The sequence below is a fragment of the Saimiri boliviensis genome, chromosome 12 (genome assembly GCF_048565385.1).
Source record: "Saimiri boliviensis isolate mSaiBol1 chromosome 12, mSaiBol1.pri, whole genome shotgun sequence".
In the NCBI taxonomy this organism is placed as follows: Eukaryota; Metazoa; Chordata; class Mammalia; order Primates; family Cebidae; genus Saimiri; species Saimiri boliviensis.
This window is the reverse complement of record NC_133460.1, coordinates 30,844,885-30,861,954: the sequence shown is the minus strand read 5'-3', so window position 1 is coordinate 30,861,954 and position 17,070 is coordinate 30,844,885. Positions and strand designations below refer to the sequence as shown.

At 38.6% G+C, this 17,070-nt stretch overlaps 1 protein-coding gene across 6 annotated transcripts in view; it reads left to right on the top strand.

The window, feature by feature from the left end:
- Positions 1–17,070, top strand: part of CCSER2 (coiled-coil serine rich protein 2) — a 172,768-nt gene that overhangs the window by 18,691 nt on the left and 137,007 nt on the right. Inside the window, exon 2 of one of the 6 annotated variants that reach the window (XM_074382194.1) lies at positions 9,210–9,323. The exons of the other annotated variants lie outside the window; for them this stretch is intronic. The gene's annotated coding sequence lies outside the window, so the exon portion shown is untranslated. The remainder of the gene's footprint in view (positions 1–9,209; positions 9,324–17,070) is intronic. 6 annotated transcript variants of the gene reach the window in all.

Sequence of the window (17,070 nt, the reverse complement as noted above, 5' to 3'; positions counted from 1 at the left end):
TTTGTGCCATTTTCTTATTTCCTCTATTTCATATATATGTATATATGAATATGTATGTGTGTGTGTGTATGTATGTTTACGTGCATATCATGGCACTTTACCTCCTAAGTCAGGCATCCCCAAACTTTTTACACAGGGGGCCAGTTCACTGTCCCTCAGACTGTTGGAGAGCCACCACATACTGTGCTCCTCTCACTGACCAATGAAAGAGGTGCCCCTTCCTGAAGTGGCCTCAGGGAGCCACATGTGGCCCGCGGGCCGTAGTTTGGGGATGCCTGTCCTAAGTACTTCAATATGTATTTCCTAACCATAGGGATGTTTTAAAAATTGTACAGTATAGACCTCACTAAATTTAACATTGACGCAATAGTTTAATCTACCATTTGTATTCCAATTTTTTTTTTCAATTGGCCCAGTCACCTTTATAGTATTTCCCCTTCCACAGACTGCTTTTTAAAGAGAAAAGAATGAGTCATGAGCAGTTTTTAGTAGAAACTTTCTATTAAGGGTAGAAAGACAATCATGCATACTTAAAGTTGGTTTCCTGTTTTGATTCACATCCATACCTCCCCTAAACTTTCTTCTCAGAAAATGACAGCACAACCCCGTTAGTTGTTCAAGCTAGAAACTTTAAGCTTATTTGGGTTCTCTTTTAACTTTATCCTTTGCGTTTAACCCATCACTGAGTCCTTTAGCATCTGTCTTCCCTGTATGTCTTGAAACCTTTCTGTTGGCTGGGTTGAAGGGGTTCGTGACTGTAATTCCAGCACTTGGGGAGGCAGGAGGATCACTTTAGCTCAGGAGTTCTAGACCAGGCTGGGCAACACAGTGAGACCCCCTGTCTACAAAAATTAAAAAGTTAGCCAGGTGTGGTGGCATGTACCTGTGGTCCTAGCTCCTAGGGAGGCTGAGATGAGAGGATTGTTTGAGCCCAGGAGATTAAGGCTGCAGTGAACTGTGATCATCCCACTGTACTCCAGTCTATATGACAGAGACCGACCTTGTTTCAAAATAAAGAAACTTGGTATGCCTTTTTATCCATCGACTTCAACCAGCCTAGTCTATCATGATTTCTCATCTGCACTCCTACCTAATTTCCTACCTGATTTTCCTGCTTCTACATTTTCTTCTTTCCTATTCATTCTCTATATAACAGCCAGAGTGATCTTTGAGAAATGTAAATCAGATTGTGTCACTCCCCAGCTTATATATTAACTGGCTTTCCACTGCTTGAGAGCGCTCTCTGCATAGCTTAACTCTTCTTTAGTCCACAACTTTAAATATTCTCCCTCTGAGAGGCCTTCCTTGATGCTTAGTTTGTTATTTTTACTATAGCATTTCATCGTTTTCCTTTACAGCACTTGTGATTTGTAATTATTATTTTTTCTTTTCCTTTATTTCCTACACTAGACTGTAAATGGAAAAAGCATAGGGACCCTGTCTGTTTTGTGCTCTTTTCTATACCTAGCACATGGCTAGGATTATAACAGGCGATTAATAAATATTTGAATATTTGAGTGAAAGGAGACCTGAGAGGTTACCTAGTACTGCCTCCCACCTGTTGTAAGAGTCAGCACTATCTCTGGCAAGTGCTTATCTAGCTTATTTTTTTAATGCTTTCACAGATGGACAGCTTAGTGTTTTTTATGTAGTTTACTTTTTTGAATAATTTTGATAGTTTGAAAAGTTTTCCTTATTTTGGGCTGAAAGCTGCCCTTTTCTTAATTCTGTTCATTGATCTAGTTCTGCCCATTTGTCAAAACTTAACCTATTTTGACTCTCTATGTAGTAACTTAAACTATTTGACAGCAACAGTTATATATGCTCTTGGCTTTGTTAGGCTAAACCATTTATAAGTGCTTCAGTTTTTCATCATGTGACACGTTTTTTTACTCTTACCTCCTCTGTATTCATTTTGCCAGGGTAGCTTTAAAAGTGGTACATTGAAGGATAGAGATAGTTACAATCTTTGGTCCAGTCATCTGTGGTTAAACGATTTATAGCACATTAATTCAATGTAATATAGCCCTTAAAATAAGAAATATAACTGTAGAACTGTGGGATATATTTATAAAACAATGATACTTTAAAAGTAGAACATTGAATTGTATCTAGATAGTTAATGTAGCTGACTGTGTGTGTATAGATGAAATTTAGAAGGGTACGTGAGTACCTTCTAAAGGTACATACCCGATACATATATCTGCCCTGTCAGTACAGTAGCCAGTAGCCAAATGTAAAAGGATACGTGAGAGAATAGTTGTATAGTTGTGTTAGGGTGGTAGAATTATAGGGATAATTTTTTTTTTTTTTTTTTTTTTGAGACAGAGTCTCACTCCGTCTTCCTGACTCTGGAGTACAGTGGTGTAATCTCAGATCAGTGCTTCCCAGATTCAAGCTATTCTTGTGCCTCAGTGTCCTGAGTAGCTGGGATTATAGGCATCTGCAACCATGCCTGGATAATTTTTGTGTTTTTAGTAGAGATGGGGTTTCATCCTATTGGCCAGGCTGTTCTCGAACTCCTGGCCTCAATTGAACCACCTGCCTGGGTCTCCCAAAGTCCCAAAGTGCTGGGATTACAGGTGTGAGCCACTGTGCCTGGCTTTTTTTTTTTTTTTTTTCTTCTGGACACTGGGTCTCAGTATATTACCCAAGCTGGACTCGAACTCTCAAACTCCTGGGCTTAAGTGATCCTTCCACTGTAGCCTCCTGAGTAGCTTGAACTATAGGCATGAGTCACCATGCCTGGCCCAGAAATTTTAAAATATAGAGTATTTTATAAATAGTTTAATAAGAAAGGAGAAAAATCTAATGCTTGGAAATGTCATTGCAATTAGAATTAAGTGAGAGTTCACTGGTCTGCATTCAGACTATATTTCTTTCTTTTTTGAGATGGAGTTTCGCTCTTGTTACCCAGGCTGGAGTGCAATGGCGCGATCTCGGCTCACTGCAACCTCCACCTCCTGGGTTCAGGCACTTCTCCTGCCTCAGCCTCCTGAAAAGCTGGGATTATAGGCACGCGCCACCATGCCCAGCTATTTTTTTGTGTTTTCAGTGGAGACGGGGTTTCACTATGTTAACCAGAATGGTCTCGATCTCTTGACCTCGTGATCCACCTGCCTCGGTCTCCCAAAGTGCTGGGATTACAGGCGTGAGCCACCGCTCCCGGCAAGACTATATTTCTTTAATGTAGTTTACGAATGCTTGTTTTGTAACCTTATCACATTGTAATAATAGCCACATTTGGCTAGTGGCTATTGTATTGACAGGGCAGATGTATGTATTGGGTAAGGACAGATAGGGAGCATTTCTTATGGCACCATGTTCTATGGATAGTGCTGGAATAAGAGATTGTGTGGGATGGATCACTCATGAGAGCAAGATAGGCAAAATGGTGACTTGTGTGCATCCAATCTTTTAGAGGCCTAATGTTGAAGGTGGAGGAGCCAAAGTGAGGTATGGAAATAGGGCCACAAGACATAGTTCATTGCACTTGCCATTAGGTGGCAGTATCTCTTCAGGCCTGCTAGTTTACTGGAGAAGCACTCTGGGAGTAGGAATAATGAGGATAGCAGTCCTCTAGGTGAGTGGGAGCTAGTGTGCAAGCTTTCCGTGTCTGTAAAAGTTAATTGGTAGGGTCTTTATATTTCAAAGAGTGCCTATACAGAAAAAAAATTCTTAGACATTTACATAAAAATATTTTTGCCCTTATGTATTTTTAGTCTTGTAATGTTCAAGGGAATTTAAAGAAGCATATTTGAAAAAGACCTTTCTGTGGAACAGCGATTAGTCTTTAATAGTCGATTTTCAACTACTTCTGTTTTTCCGTAAAGAAGTTAACCAAGTGACTCTATAGAGAGTGGTGTCTCTGTAACAGGGCATCGGAGCTGTCTTGGGCTGGTTCACTCCAACAAAGTCTTAGCTGCCATGCTTGTCAAAGCTTCCCCTGATGCTTTATGAAGTGCTCTAGTGCCAGTTCCTAACCTGGAATCTCAGGGGCTCTTTGCTCACTTCTTGTGGGAAAGACTCCCACATTTCATAGTGTAGTGTAGTGTTCATCAAGCTTTTTTTGACTGTGACTCAATAGAAATGTATTTTACATGGTACACATATATCCAGAGTTATAACTGAAACAGTGTCAAAAACAGTCTCACTATTTATGATGTTTTCTTTTTCTTTTTTTTTGAGACGGAGTTTCGCTCTTGTTACCCAGGCTGGAGTGCAATGGCGTGATCTCGGCTCACCACAACCTCCGCCTCCTGGGCTCAGGCAATTCTTCTGCTTCAGCCTCCTGAGTAGCTGGGATTACAGGCACGTGCCACCATGCCCAGCTAATTTTTTGTATTTTTAGTAGAGACGGGGTTTCATCATGTTGACCAGGATGGTCTTGATCTCTTGACCTCGTGATTTACCTGCCTCGGCCCCCCAAAGTGCTGGGATTACAGGCTTGAGCCACCGTGCCCGGCTATATATGATGTTTTCTGATATTGTCTATTGTATTTTTATTGTTGTGGCAAGGATAAATTACCCATTATTATTAAGATGGAAAAGACTGCTTTAGGATATGCCAAATTGGAAAAGACTGCTTTAGGATATGCCAAATTAAGTTAAAGAAAGCAACTGAACGTTAAGAAGCCACAGAAGCTGTAACCATCTTAGGTTCTATATTGGCGTTACTTATATGAGATACTTATTAAAGCCAAAATATGTATATAAAATAAATGCATTTTATTATACTTGTCTTAGTCTATTAGGGCTGCTGTATCAAAATACCTTAGATTGGGCCACTTCAAAACAACAGAAATTCTTTGCTCACATTTCTGGAGACTGGGAAGTTCAAAGTATTAGCAGATTTGATGTCTGCTGAGGGCCTTCTTCCTTGTATGTTGTGCCTTATATTAATAGCTGTGTTGTCACATGGTGGAAGGGGAAAATAAGCTTTTTATAAGGGCACTGATCCTATTTATGAGGGCTGGCTTCAGGAAGCTGAGTCAGTATAATACTGTTTACTATTTTATAGACTAATCTTTCACAGGCTTGCTTGTTTACATAATTTGTGTTTGTTTCTTTAACTTCCTTTTAATTGTCAAGCTGACTGGTTTTCAGTTCACTCTCTCTCCCTTAAGATTTCTTTCTCCACTTGCTTTTCAAAACTTCTCCCTGCACCACCCAGGTGTACTTCCAATTTGGTTTTACGTCATTGTCTTGTTTAGAACATTGCTTTTCACTTTTCTCTGTAGATTTCTCAGCCACCTTTAGTTTCCTGAGGTGGTGAGAAGTATTTTCTTTGCTTAATGTTTAAGAATCTTAATTCTTTGTGGTAGTTGTGTGATTTTCTTTCAGTGCTACATTTTTTTGGCATTAGCTATGTTTGTGCGAAAAGTTATTTTAAGATATAGTTCCTGTCCATCTTAACACATTGTTAAAGTGTTTTTTACTGTAATATTCTTGATAAAACTTCAATTTGTATATTTGTTTTCAGTTCTTCAGGAGGCTCTGGTGGCACCATTTTCCCCCCTCTGTTTTTGCATGCTTGTGTTTTGTGACTAAATTTTTTTGGCTTATTAAAGTTAAATTGAGCATTTTTTTAACTTTCTGCTTTTCCTTTCCCCCCCTTTTTTCTCATATTCCTCTAAAAGTTTTCCTAAAGTATTGATTTCTTAAGAAAATTGATTGTTCTTTTGGTTTTTTCATTGAAACTAACTCTGCAGTTGCTTTGAGTAATTCTTAAATATTTTCTCTATTCTATGTAACTTCTGCACTTACAGAAGAAACAGGTTTTCTGATTTGTGCTCCATAAATATGTTCTTAAATATTTTACACTGTTAAATTTGATTATTCCTCCCCCTACCCATTATGAAACTAAATGCAACCATTACCTTGGCTTGTCGTGTAGTTTGTCACCTCTAGTATCTCAGTCGTCTCGTTCAGCACTAGAGAAGGTACTGGGAAAGGAATGGGATAGTTCATTCTATTCTATTCTTTGTATTTACCAACAAAATCTGCTTGTCATAAACGAAGAAATTAATATCATGATCTGCAGTTTGAGAAACACAGATACATTGAATGTTACCTTAAGAAAAATAGTTGGAGAGCGGCTGTATAGGTTAATGGTTAAATTTCAATCCTGGCCCCACACTTACTAGTTGTGTGACCCTATTTAGTTTCTTCATTTGTAAAATAAAGATTATGTTTACTTCATTAAGTTGTGAGGATTAGATGAATTAATATATGTGAATTCCTTAGAATATTGCATAGCACATAGTAAGAGCTGTAAGTGTTAGCTGCTGTTGCTACCCTATCGCTGCTGCTGCCACCGCCACCACCACCACCATCACCACCACCGCCGCCACCACCACCAGCACCAGCACCAGCACCACCACCACCACCACCACCACCTCTACCTCTACCTCCGCCTCCACCTCCACCTCCACCTCAACCACCTCCACCTCCACCTCCACCACCTCCACCTCCACCACCACCACCACCACCACCACCACCACCACCTCCACCACCACCTCCACCACCACCACCACCTCCACCTCCACCACCTCCATCTCCACCTCCACCTCCACCACCACCACCACCTCCACCTCCACCACTACCACCACCACCACCTCCACCTCCACCACCACCACCACCACCAGCACCTCCACCTCTACATCCACCTCCACCTCCACCACCTCCTCCTCCTCCTACCATATTAAGTGCCACTGAACCTGATGCCTTACTCTCTGTATGAGCTTGGACAAATTACTTAACTTTTCTAAACCTATTTCCTCATCTGTGAAATGGGAATAAATATACTTTTCTAGTAGTTGTTAGTTGTTAAGGTAAGAAGTTAAGATTTGATAATTCTTTCTTTCTTTATTTTTTTGGAGACAGAGTCTCTCTCACCCAGGCTGAATTGCAGTGATATAATCTCGGCTCGCTGCAACCTGTGCCTTTCAGGTTCAATCAGCTTTCATGCCTCAGCCTCCCAAGTAGCTGGGATTATAGGCATGCTCCACAACATCTGGCTAATTTTGTATTTTTAGTAGAGACAGGGTTTTATCATGTTGGCCAGGCTGATGTCGACCTCCTGACCTCAGATGATTCACCTGCTGAGCTCCATTGTCCTGGGTTGAGCTTGAACTGGTGTGCTGGCTGCGAAACTCTCAAGTGAGAGGGCTTCAGTTTGGACTTTGTGGGGGTGGAAACCACCCAGTGATATCACCTGTCTCCCTGCTTTCAGCTTCCCTCTTTCTGGGGAGCAGGTAGGTCTGTCCCACAGGTGCTCTTGGTGCTAGTCAAAACGTCTGCCCAGATCTGTGCTGACAACCCGCGGCACTGGCTGAAGCTGCTGCTTAGATCTGTGCTGTTAACTTATGGTGCTTTTCAGCCAGGTGGGGATCTCCTGGTCTGTGGGTTGCAGAGGCCATGGGAGAAGCACAGTATCTGAACTGGAGTGCAGGGTAGGGGTAGGGGGTAAGTCCCCAATCCTCCGGTCCGTTGCACTTCCCGGGTGAGGCAGTGCCCCACCCTGTCTTGGTTTGCCCTCCTTGGGCTACACTCACTGTCCAACCAATCCCATTGAAATCACCCTGGTACCTCACTTGGAAATGCAGAGATCACTTGCTCTCGCTCGCTCTCTCTCTCTCTCTCTCTCTCTCTCGGAACTGCACTCTGGAGCTGTTCTTTTTCGGCCATCTTGTTGGAATCTGGGTTCTATAATTTTCTTTATGCTCTTGGCTTTATTGTTTTTCACATTCAGTGTCTTTATTTCTATTTACTGTTTATCTTTTGAGGCTCAGCTCAAGCATTGCTTCCTCTATGAAACTATTTGTGTTATCCCTGAGATACATACAGCTGGAATTGCAGGGACCTGCTACCACGCCCAGCTATTTTTTTGTATTTTTAGTAGAAATGGGGTTTCACCATGTTGGCCAGGCTGGTCTGGAACTCCTGACCTCAGGTGATCACCTGTCTCACCTAAAGTGCTGGGATTACAGGTGTGAGCCACCATGCCCAGCCAGAGTTTACTTTTTTAAATGGAAATATCTGGATGCTTTCAAACATAATGAGTAGAGAAAACAGCATAATTAACCCCTAGTGTTATTTACAACTCAGCTTTTAATAGTTCCAGTTTTAACTGTCACACTTCCTTTTTAGAGAGGTGTTTTGGTATTTAATGGAGTGTTTCAGATTTTTTTACTTTGTGATTCCATCATTTTTTCTGTACTTACTAGTTGTGGTTCTTCTATAAAGATTTTTCTGTCAATCTTTTGATCGCTTTGAAGTACGAGAAGAGCAGGATACATGCTTAATTCCTTTATCAATTCATAGAATAAGTTGTCAGCAGTAAGGCTCATTTTTACTATTTATAGCATTAGAAGCAGTTTGAAGTCTTTTAATTTTTTAAGGGAAACTTAAAAAACTGAGGTATAACTTACATAGAATAAAATGCATACATCTGAAATGATGTACTCTTGGTGAATTTTACACCATCCAGATCAAGTTGCCAACTTCTCAGTCAACACCTTTTCAGTTAGCCACCTCCTGCAGAGTTAATCTCTATCCCAGGGATTTTCAACATACGAACTCCAGATTGGCAGAATCAACATCACCTGGACACTTGTTAAAAATACATTTTCCTAAGGCCTTACGTTAGATACGTTGGTTCAGAAACTCTGGGAGTGGAGTTGAGAGATCTTGTTTTAATGAAGTCTTCCGGGTGATTCTGGTACACACAAGCACTGTGGAACCACTGCTCTATTCTAACACATATTATCATAATTAATCAGTTCATAACCTTGCACTCACGTAAATGGATCAACTGAACATTTCTCACATTCCATTCTGTTTCCCCCAGATGCAGTAGACTTTTTCCTTCGTTCGTGGGTGAGAAGTCTTAAATCCCCTTCCCCGGTAGTTTAAGGCTTTTGCTTCAGAGGACAGGAGGAGCAGGAAAGTGAGAGGCTTTATGTTTACCCCAGTGCAGCCTTTGATCACCTCCTGCATGCGTGTGCCATTAAGAGGGGGCTTTCCCATGTTTTTCTCATGAACACTGGGTTGAGGCCCATGTGGAAGAGCTTGCTGTTGTGCTAGTCCACATTTGGCTTTTAAGCCAACATTAAAATGTTAGCTTATTACTTCTTGTTATGGTGGTCATTTCTGTCTCTTATGCTCAGCCAAAAGTGAAACTGTAAATGTCCCATCTCTCCTTGCAGGGGCTTTTCTCCCTTTGGAATTTGGTCAACTTGGTTGCCTTATAATACCAGCTTTCTGATGGGCTTATGAAAGGTTATGATTTTGAAGATTATCTGGCTCTTCCAGGTTTTTAGGTAAGAGTGATATTAATTGCAGCTTTTTACACTGAAAATGGAAATCTGACCTTCATGTAAATGGAACCACACCCTTTTTACACTCAAGTCTCTGGAGTCTATTTATAGAATTCTTCATATAAATGGAACCACATCAGTTTCCTCTCAAGTCTCTGGATCCTGTTTAAAGGATCCTATTGGTTTTATCTGTGTTGTTACATATAGCAATACTTAGGTCTTCATTGCCATGTTGTATTCTATTATGTAAAAAGTACCGCTAATATCATTCTATGAAACTATAATTCTAATGTATGTAGTTCTTTATAAAATGTTTAATGTTTAGGTATTTACTGTTTGTCATGTACTGAGCAAACTTGGGGTTGACTAATGTAATCTGGTGAATCAAGCCCAGTATGTGCCATTAGTGAATTTATGGCCTAGTAGTCTCCCATCCATGTTACTGTTACTCCTGTTACTCTTCTCCCTGATGCTGAAGCTCCTAAGGCCCTGTCCTTTCTGCCCATTTAATTTAACTGAGGGAACTTTGCTGAAGCAGATCTTATATAGACTGAAATGTTAAATGTTTGCTTCTTGTGATTTGACCCAGTGTTTGTAAAATGTCTGTACTTAATTGTTATACCTGTCTACTATTTTAAAAGTCAGTATATGGCTTAGTATTCATGTAGTTTGGCACGTGTCATCTTTTCCTAGCCCTCTGCACATTAATGACATTGGCATGTCCTACAGGTATTTGAGTTTGTGTTCCTGTGCCAACTGGTAAAATTTGGAGGGACAAATTTTTATGGTTTGGCCATGGGAACTTCTGGTTTCTCTTTATTTCTTAGTATTTTTGCTTTTTAAATTGAAATTTTAGGATGTAATATATATTGGATCTGTATAATAACCTTATTTAAGGTTGTTAAACCACAAATTCCTTTTGAGCCTAACTTTTACAAGTTACTTTGAACTCCCATTTAAGTGAGTGAAAATGAAGTTGTAGCTGGAGTACAGAAAGGTCAAACTGATATAATAATGAGGCTTTGTGTTGAGCATGGCATGTCCTCTTTAAAGCTTTGAAGAATCTGGAAGTAAGTGCAGTGTTTTAAACCTTTCCTTTGGCTAAAGTTGTCAATTTTGCTTATTTAGTTGCTATAATCAAGCCTTTGAATCAACTTATGCCACAGATGACAGCCAGGAAAAATGTGAAAGGGGATAGAAAAGAAGTAATTGAGTAACATAAGGTTAAAAAAAAAAAAATCACTTTAAATTCTGACCTAGTTATCTGAATGTGAAAGCAGATTTCAGAAGTAACTGCTTATACATGTGTAGTCATCAGTATTGTTGTTCAGTTAATTGCTCTTGTACTTATAGTGAATTTATGTCTGTTTAAATCCCTAAAATGCAGACAATTTATACCTTGTAAAAAATTATTTGAAAAACAAAAAAAAAAAGTGAGTGGGTGGTTCCTCAGATGATGAGGTAATGGATATGAAAGGAGTTTGAAAAGTAACGGCTCTTACTGTTCTGCAAAATGTCTGAAATTAATATCTGGGCCCTTTGCAGTCTTTATGCTTCTCCTCTGATACTAGCTGTTCAGTCCCTTCCTTCATTCTTGTCCCTTGCTGTCAGTAGGCTTTTCAAAACACAGGCATGCATTGCTTAATGAAGGGGATCTGTTTTGAGAAATGCCTCCTTAAGCCATTGTCGTTCTGCGAACAGCATAGAGTATACTTACACAGACCCAGATGGTATAGCCTACTACACACCCAGGCTATATAGTATACTGTCTTGCTCATAGGCTGCAAACCTATACAGCATGTTACTGTACTGAATACTACAGGCACTTGTGACACAGTGGTGCAGAATTGTTTATCTAAATGTAGAAACGTTACAATAAAAATAGTATATAAAAGAGAAAAAATGGTATACTTGTATAGGACACTTGAATGGAATTTGCAGACCTGAAAGTTGCTCTGGGTGAGTCAGTGAGTGAGTGGTGAGTGAATGTGAAGGCCTAAGACATCATTGCACACTAGTGTAGACTTTATAAACACTGTACACACAGGATACACTAAATATGTAAAAAGAAAGTAATTGCATTACAGTGTTACAATGGCTACCGTGTCACTAGGTTATAGGAATTTTTCAGCTCTACTATAATCTCATGGGATCATTGTTGTAAATGTAGTCTATTATTAACTATAACATCATTATGTGGCTCATTGACTGTATTTCATTCCTTTGTCAACGAAAGCAGTTTTCATTGGCCCTGGAATCAGGTAAACTTGAACCTGAATCCTCTTTGACAGTGTATGAATTTGTGACTTTAGACAAGTATATTAGCCTCTCTGAGTCTTGGTTTTAGCTATTTAATATGGGATGAAATATGCTACTTTATAATGTTATGAAGATTAAACAATGAGGACGAAGTGATAAGCAAGGTACCTGTCATGTAAGTGCTTAATAATATTTGCTTCTGCTTTTCCCTTATCCAATTATAGATTCCTTTTAAAAGCAAGAAACCTGATGTACAGTTTTTTAAAAGAGGCATTTATAAGTAGTTTTAGTTTTTATTTGTTTGTTTGTTTGTTTGGGTTGGGGGAACGGAATCTTGCTCTTTTGCCCAGGCTGGAGTGCAATGGTGCGATCCAGGCTCACTGCGGCCTCTACCTCCCATGTTCAAGTGATTCTTGTGCCTCAGCCTCCCGAGTAGCTGGATTACAGGTGTGCATCACCATGCCCAGCTAATTTTTATATTTTTAGTAGAGATGGGGTTTCACCATATTGGCCATGCTGGTCTGGAACTCCTGACCTCAGGTGATCTGCCTGCCTCTGCCTCCCAGAGTGTTGGGATTACAGGCATGAGCCAACATGCCTGGCCTGAAAAAAATTTTTAAAATATGAAATACCAATACTATAAATGTGCTATACTTAAAAAAAAAATACTTTTACAGAAACTAAAAAGACTTAGACATTTCCAAGTACTGTACCAGATATTAGTCTTAGTTCACCATTAAATTAAACCTCACAGATGGTATTGAAGTGTCTCATAGTGTAGCAAGAGCGGCTACGAGAAACAGAACTCTTGAACACCAAATGGGGAAGGAAAGGGTTTATTCTGGCTGGGAGCCAAGCGATAAGTTGTCTAAACTCAGCTCGCTTGTCCAACAAAGGAATGTTCTACCTTTACATAGGCTTATACTCTAGATATTATGCATGGGAGAATCTTAGGTTTTACAGCCTTAAAAATCACATATGAAAGAGTTTTGGGTTTACAGTTTTAGGAATCACATGTGAAAAGGTTTCAGGTTTACAGTTTTAGAAATCACATATGAAAGGGTTTCGGGTTTACAGTTTTAGAAATCACATGTGAAAAGGTTTCAGGTTTACAGTTTTAGAAATCACATATGAAAGGGTTTCGGGTTTACAGTTTTAGCAATCACATGTGAAAAGGTTCTGGTCTTCTGATGGAGGTTTGGTCTTGTTTTAATTAAAAACAGTGTCTTCTGGAGAGTTTCCCCAATACCAAGTCTGCTATTTACAGGAAGGGGATTCAGGAGGGGACAGTTGCCCGGCCTTTTCTTCTGTTGAAATGTAGTGTGGAAGTCTAGGAGGAGGTGATTCCAGATGCCTGGGTCTCCTTCCTCAATAAAAGATTGTATCATTAGATGATGTAGGCAACATGTTTTTATTTTTTATTTTTCAAATTGTTAATGAATGCATTTTTTAGACACCTAACAGATTACAAATTAGGTCAAGTGCGTGAAAGACAGCATGGCTACCAAAATGAGGCAGACTCACAATGTCTATTTTACTTCAAAAGTATAAGCAAATGTAAGGGAAAGTTTCATGAACATTTGAAGACAGTAGGTAGGTCATCAAATGAAGTGATAATATTCATAATGTAAACTTTATAGTGGAGCTGTCAGACTAGTTTATCTTAAGATCAAAGTTCAAGGCGATTGATGTCATTTGTGTTGAAATTATTTGCACATTCGAAAATCAATAAATATTCTTCATAGGGAATAGCACATTCAGGTTCTAACATTATTCCTTTCCCCCGTAAAGTGTTAACAGCCACAAACACTAGTAATATGTTTTTTGGGCTCATCTTGTGCCTCTAAGTTATTAAGACTTAAGCTGCTCTTGGGAGATAACATGTATTACCCTCATCTTAGGCAGGAAAATAGAGGTATAGAGAAGGGAACAGATAGAATTTTCTTTCCATGGTCTACTTATGACAAGCAGGGAAATGTTAAAGCCTTTCTGACTCATGGGCTCTTTAATCTTTAACATGTATTATTTATTGATTTGCAAAATGACCCTAATATGTAGTATCATTACCCGTATTCTTATGTTTATACTGAAAGTGGTTGTGGGCATAGGAGTATGTTTTATAGAAAAGACCATTATCAAAAATGAAGAAGACAGTTATGTGGCATGGATATTGCCACTGTCCCTTGCTCTGCTCCTGGCAAACATTGCTGCTTGATAATGTGACTACTTCAGAAGCTAGATTTGACCTCAGAATCCTTTTATTTTTTTAATGTTAATTAATTTATTTTAAGTTTTTTTTTTTTTTTGAGATGGAGTCTTGCTGTGTCGCCCAGGTGGTGGTTTTGGATTTTGAGAACAGAATCTTTCAAGTAGTCTTTAGCAAAGGTATAGAAGATAGAAAGTGTAGGATGGATTTTAGGGAATGACAAATAATGTATCTTGGCTTAAGTACATAACAAAGATAAGGTAGAAGCAAATAGAGTAGCTTCCTCCCTGTACAATGGGTTTTGGGTTTTATTTTGTTTTTCCTGGTCTCACACACGGTTTTTAATCAGTAGAATGATGTGATCCAGATCTGTGCTTTAAGAGGAAGGTAACTCTTGACAGTTTGTATAGAAGTAAGGTTGGAATCTTGACATAAATGTAGGAACCCTTGGGAGTAGTAAAGGAAAAAATGATGAGCTTAAGAACTAAAATTCTGAAATGGAAATGGTGAATTTAGAATAAATTTTAAAGGTAAAATTAATGTGATTCCTATAGGATTAAATTATCACTAGAGTCCCCAGCATTTCTTTGGGTGGATATCTAGTAATTTCCTTTGTATATTTAAAGTTAAATTTTATTTATTTATTTATTTATTTTTTTTGAGACGGAGTTTCACTCTTGTTACCCAGGCTGGAGTGCAATGGCACGATCTCGGCTCACCGCAGTCTCCGCCTCCTGGGTTCAGGCAATTCTCCTGCCTCAGCCTCCTGAGTAGCTGGGATTAGAGGCACGCGCCACCATGCCCAGCTAATTTTTTGTATTTTTAGTAGAGACGGGGTTTCACCATGTTGACCAGGATGGTCTCGATCTCTGGACCTCGTGATCCACCCGCCTCGGCCTCCCAAAGTGCTGGGATTACAGGCTTGAGCCACCGCGCCCGGCCCCTAAAAAAATTTTTTAAAGGTGATTTTTTTTTGGTCTGCTTGTATTTCTGGAGAATTATTTCTTTATCCTTGGTATTTCATTAACTAGGATATATATATTTCCATCTGTGATTTGGCATCTGTAAATTTCCATTTTTTCCCTTGTTTGAGTTTTTACAGAATTCTTATATAATTACAGTGAGCATATAGTGACCATGTATTTTTGTTAATATTAAGACAAACATTTTAATATTTCTAGCTCATCTTTATAATCTTACCACATGATATGTCATAATTTATTAAAAAGTTACTCAAATAGAGGACACTATTGGTTTCTAGTTTATGCTGTTTTGTGTGCATTGAACCTTTTTGTTTTTGTAGTTTTGTGTTATATTTAAAATAAATACAAGTTGGGTGCGCTGGCTCATGCCTCTAATCCCAGCACTTTGGGAGGCCAAGGTGGGTCGATTGCTTGAGGTTAGGAATGCAAGACAAGCCTAGACAATATAGTGAAACTGTACAAATTTTTTTTAAGAATTAGCTGGATGTGATACTGTGTGCCTTTAGTCCCAGCTACTCAGGAGGCTAAGGTGGGAAGATCACTTGAGCCAGGGAGGTGGAGGCTGCAGTGAGCCGTGATCATGACACCGCACTGCAGCCTGGGTGACAGAGCAAGAGCTTAGCTCAAAAAATAAAATAAAATAAAATAAATTGTGTAAGATTGAGATTAATGGACAAATCAACCTTATTAAATTTTTATACTGCTCACCCTGGCACTAACTGTAATGTGTATTTATGTTACTAGATGGAAATTCTTTTGGGATAGTTGCCTAAAATGACAGCTTATTACTCAACACTTGATGCCAAAATAATTTTTTTGGTACTGTTATATTCTTCACCTATATACTTCTATGGCTTTAGTAATTAATGTTTTTCAGATGTCTTCCAGGTTTTATAAAATTATATACATTTAAAAAAATACATGTTCTTTAACTTTTATTTCACTGAGTTTAAGGGAACAGGTGATTTTTGGTTGCATGAATGAATTGTATAGCAGTGAAGTTAGATTTCAGTGCACATGCCACCCAAATAGTGTACATTGTACCCTTCTACATTGTGTAGTTTTTAAAAAATCTCTCATCCCTCTCTCACTGTCCCCACTTCTGAGTTTCCAGTGTACATTATACCTCTTTGTATGCCTTTGCATAACCATAGCTTAGCTCCCAACTATAAGTAAGAGCATATGGTATTTGGTTTTCCATTCCTGAATTACTTTACTTAGAATAACAGCCTCCATCTCCATCCACATTGCTTCAAAAGACATTATTTCATTGTTTTTTATGGCTGAGTAATATTCCTTGGTGTGTTTATACCACATTTTCTTAATGAACTCATCAGTTGATGGGTAATTAGGTTGGTTCTACATCTGGCAATTGTGAATTTTTCTGCAATAAACATACATAATGCAGCTGTTTTTTAAAATACAGTTTACCTTTGGGTAGATACCCAGTAGTGAGATTGCTGGATCAAATGGTAGATTTAGGTCTTTAGAAATCTTCATACTATTTCCCATAGAAGTGGTACTAATTCATATTTCCACCAGCAGTATATAAATGTTCCCTTTTCATCACATGTATGCCAATATCTATTGTTTTTGGACTTTTTAATAGTAGCCATTCTGGCTGGGATAAGGTGATAACTCATTGTGGTTTTAATTTGCATGTCCCTGATGATTAGTGATGTTGAACTTTTTTTTTTTCATCTTTCTTGGCCATTGTATACCTTCTTTTGAGAAATGTTTATTGATGTCATTTGTCAACTTTTTGAATGGATTATTTTATTTTTTTCCTGCAGATTAGTTGGAGTTCCTTGTAGATTCTGGATATCAGTTTTTTGTCAGATGCGTAGTTTGCAAATATTTTCTTTCATTCTGTGGATTGTCTGTTTACTCTGCTTGTTTTTTTGCTGAGCAGAAGCTTTTTAGTTTAATTAGGTCCCTTTTTTTGTTGTTGTTACATTTGCTTTTGGTGTCTTAGTCATAAATTCTTTGCCTAGACCAATATTCAGAAGATTTTTCCCTAGGTTTTCTTGTAGCATTTTTATGGTTTTATGCCCTAGATTTAAGTGTTAAATTCATCTTGGGTTGATTTTTGTATAAGTCAAAGGATAGGGATTCAATTTCTTCATGTGATTATCCAGTTTTCCTGGCACCATTTATTGAATAAGGTGTTCTTTTCCTAATTTTTGTTATGTATGCTTTGTCAAAAGTCAGTTAGTTATATTTGGCTTTACTTCTGGGTTCTCTACTCTGTTTCTTTGCTCTGTGTATGTACTTTTATACCAGTACCATGCTGTTATGGTTA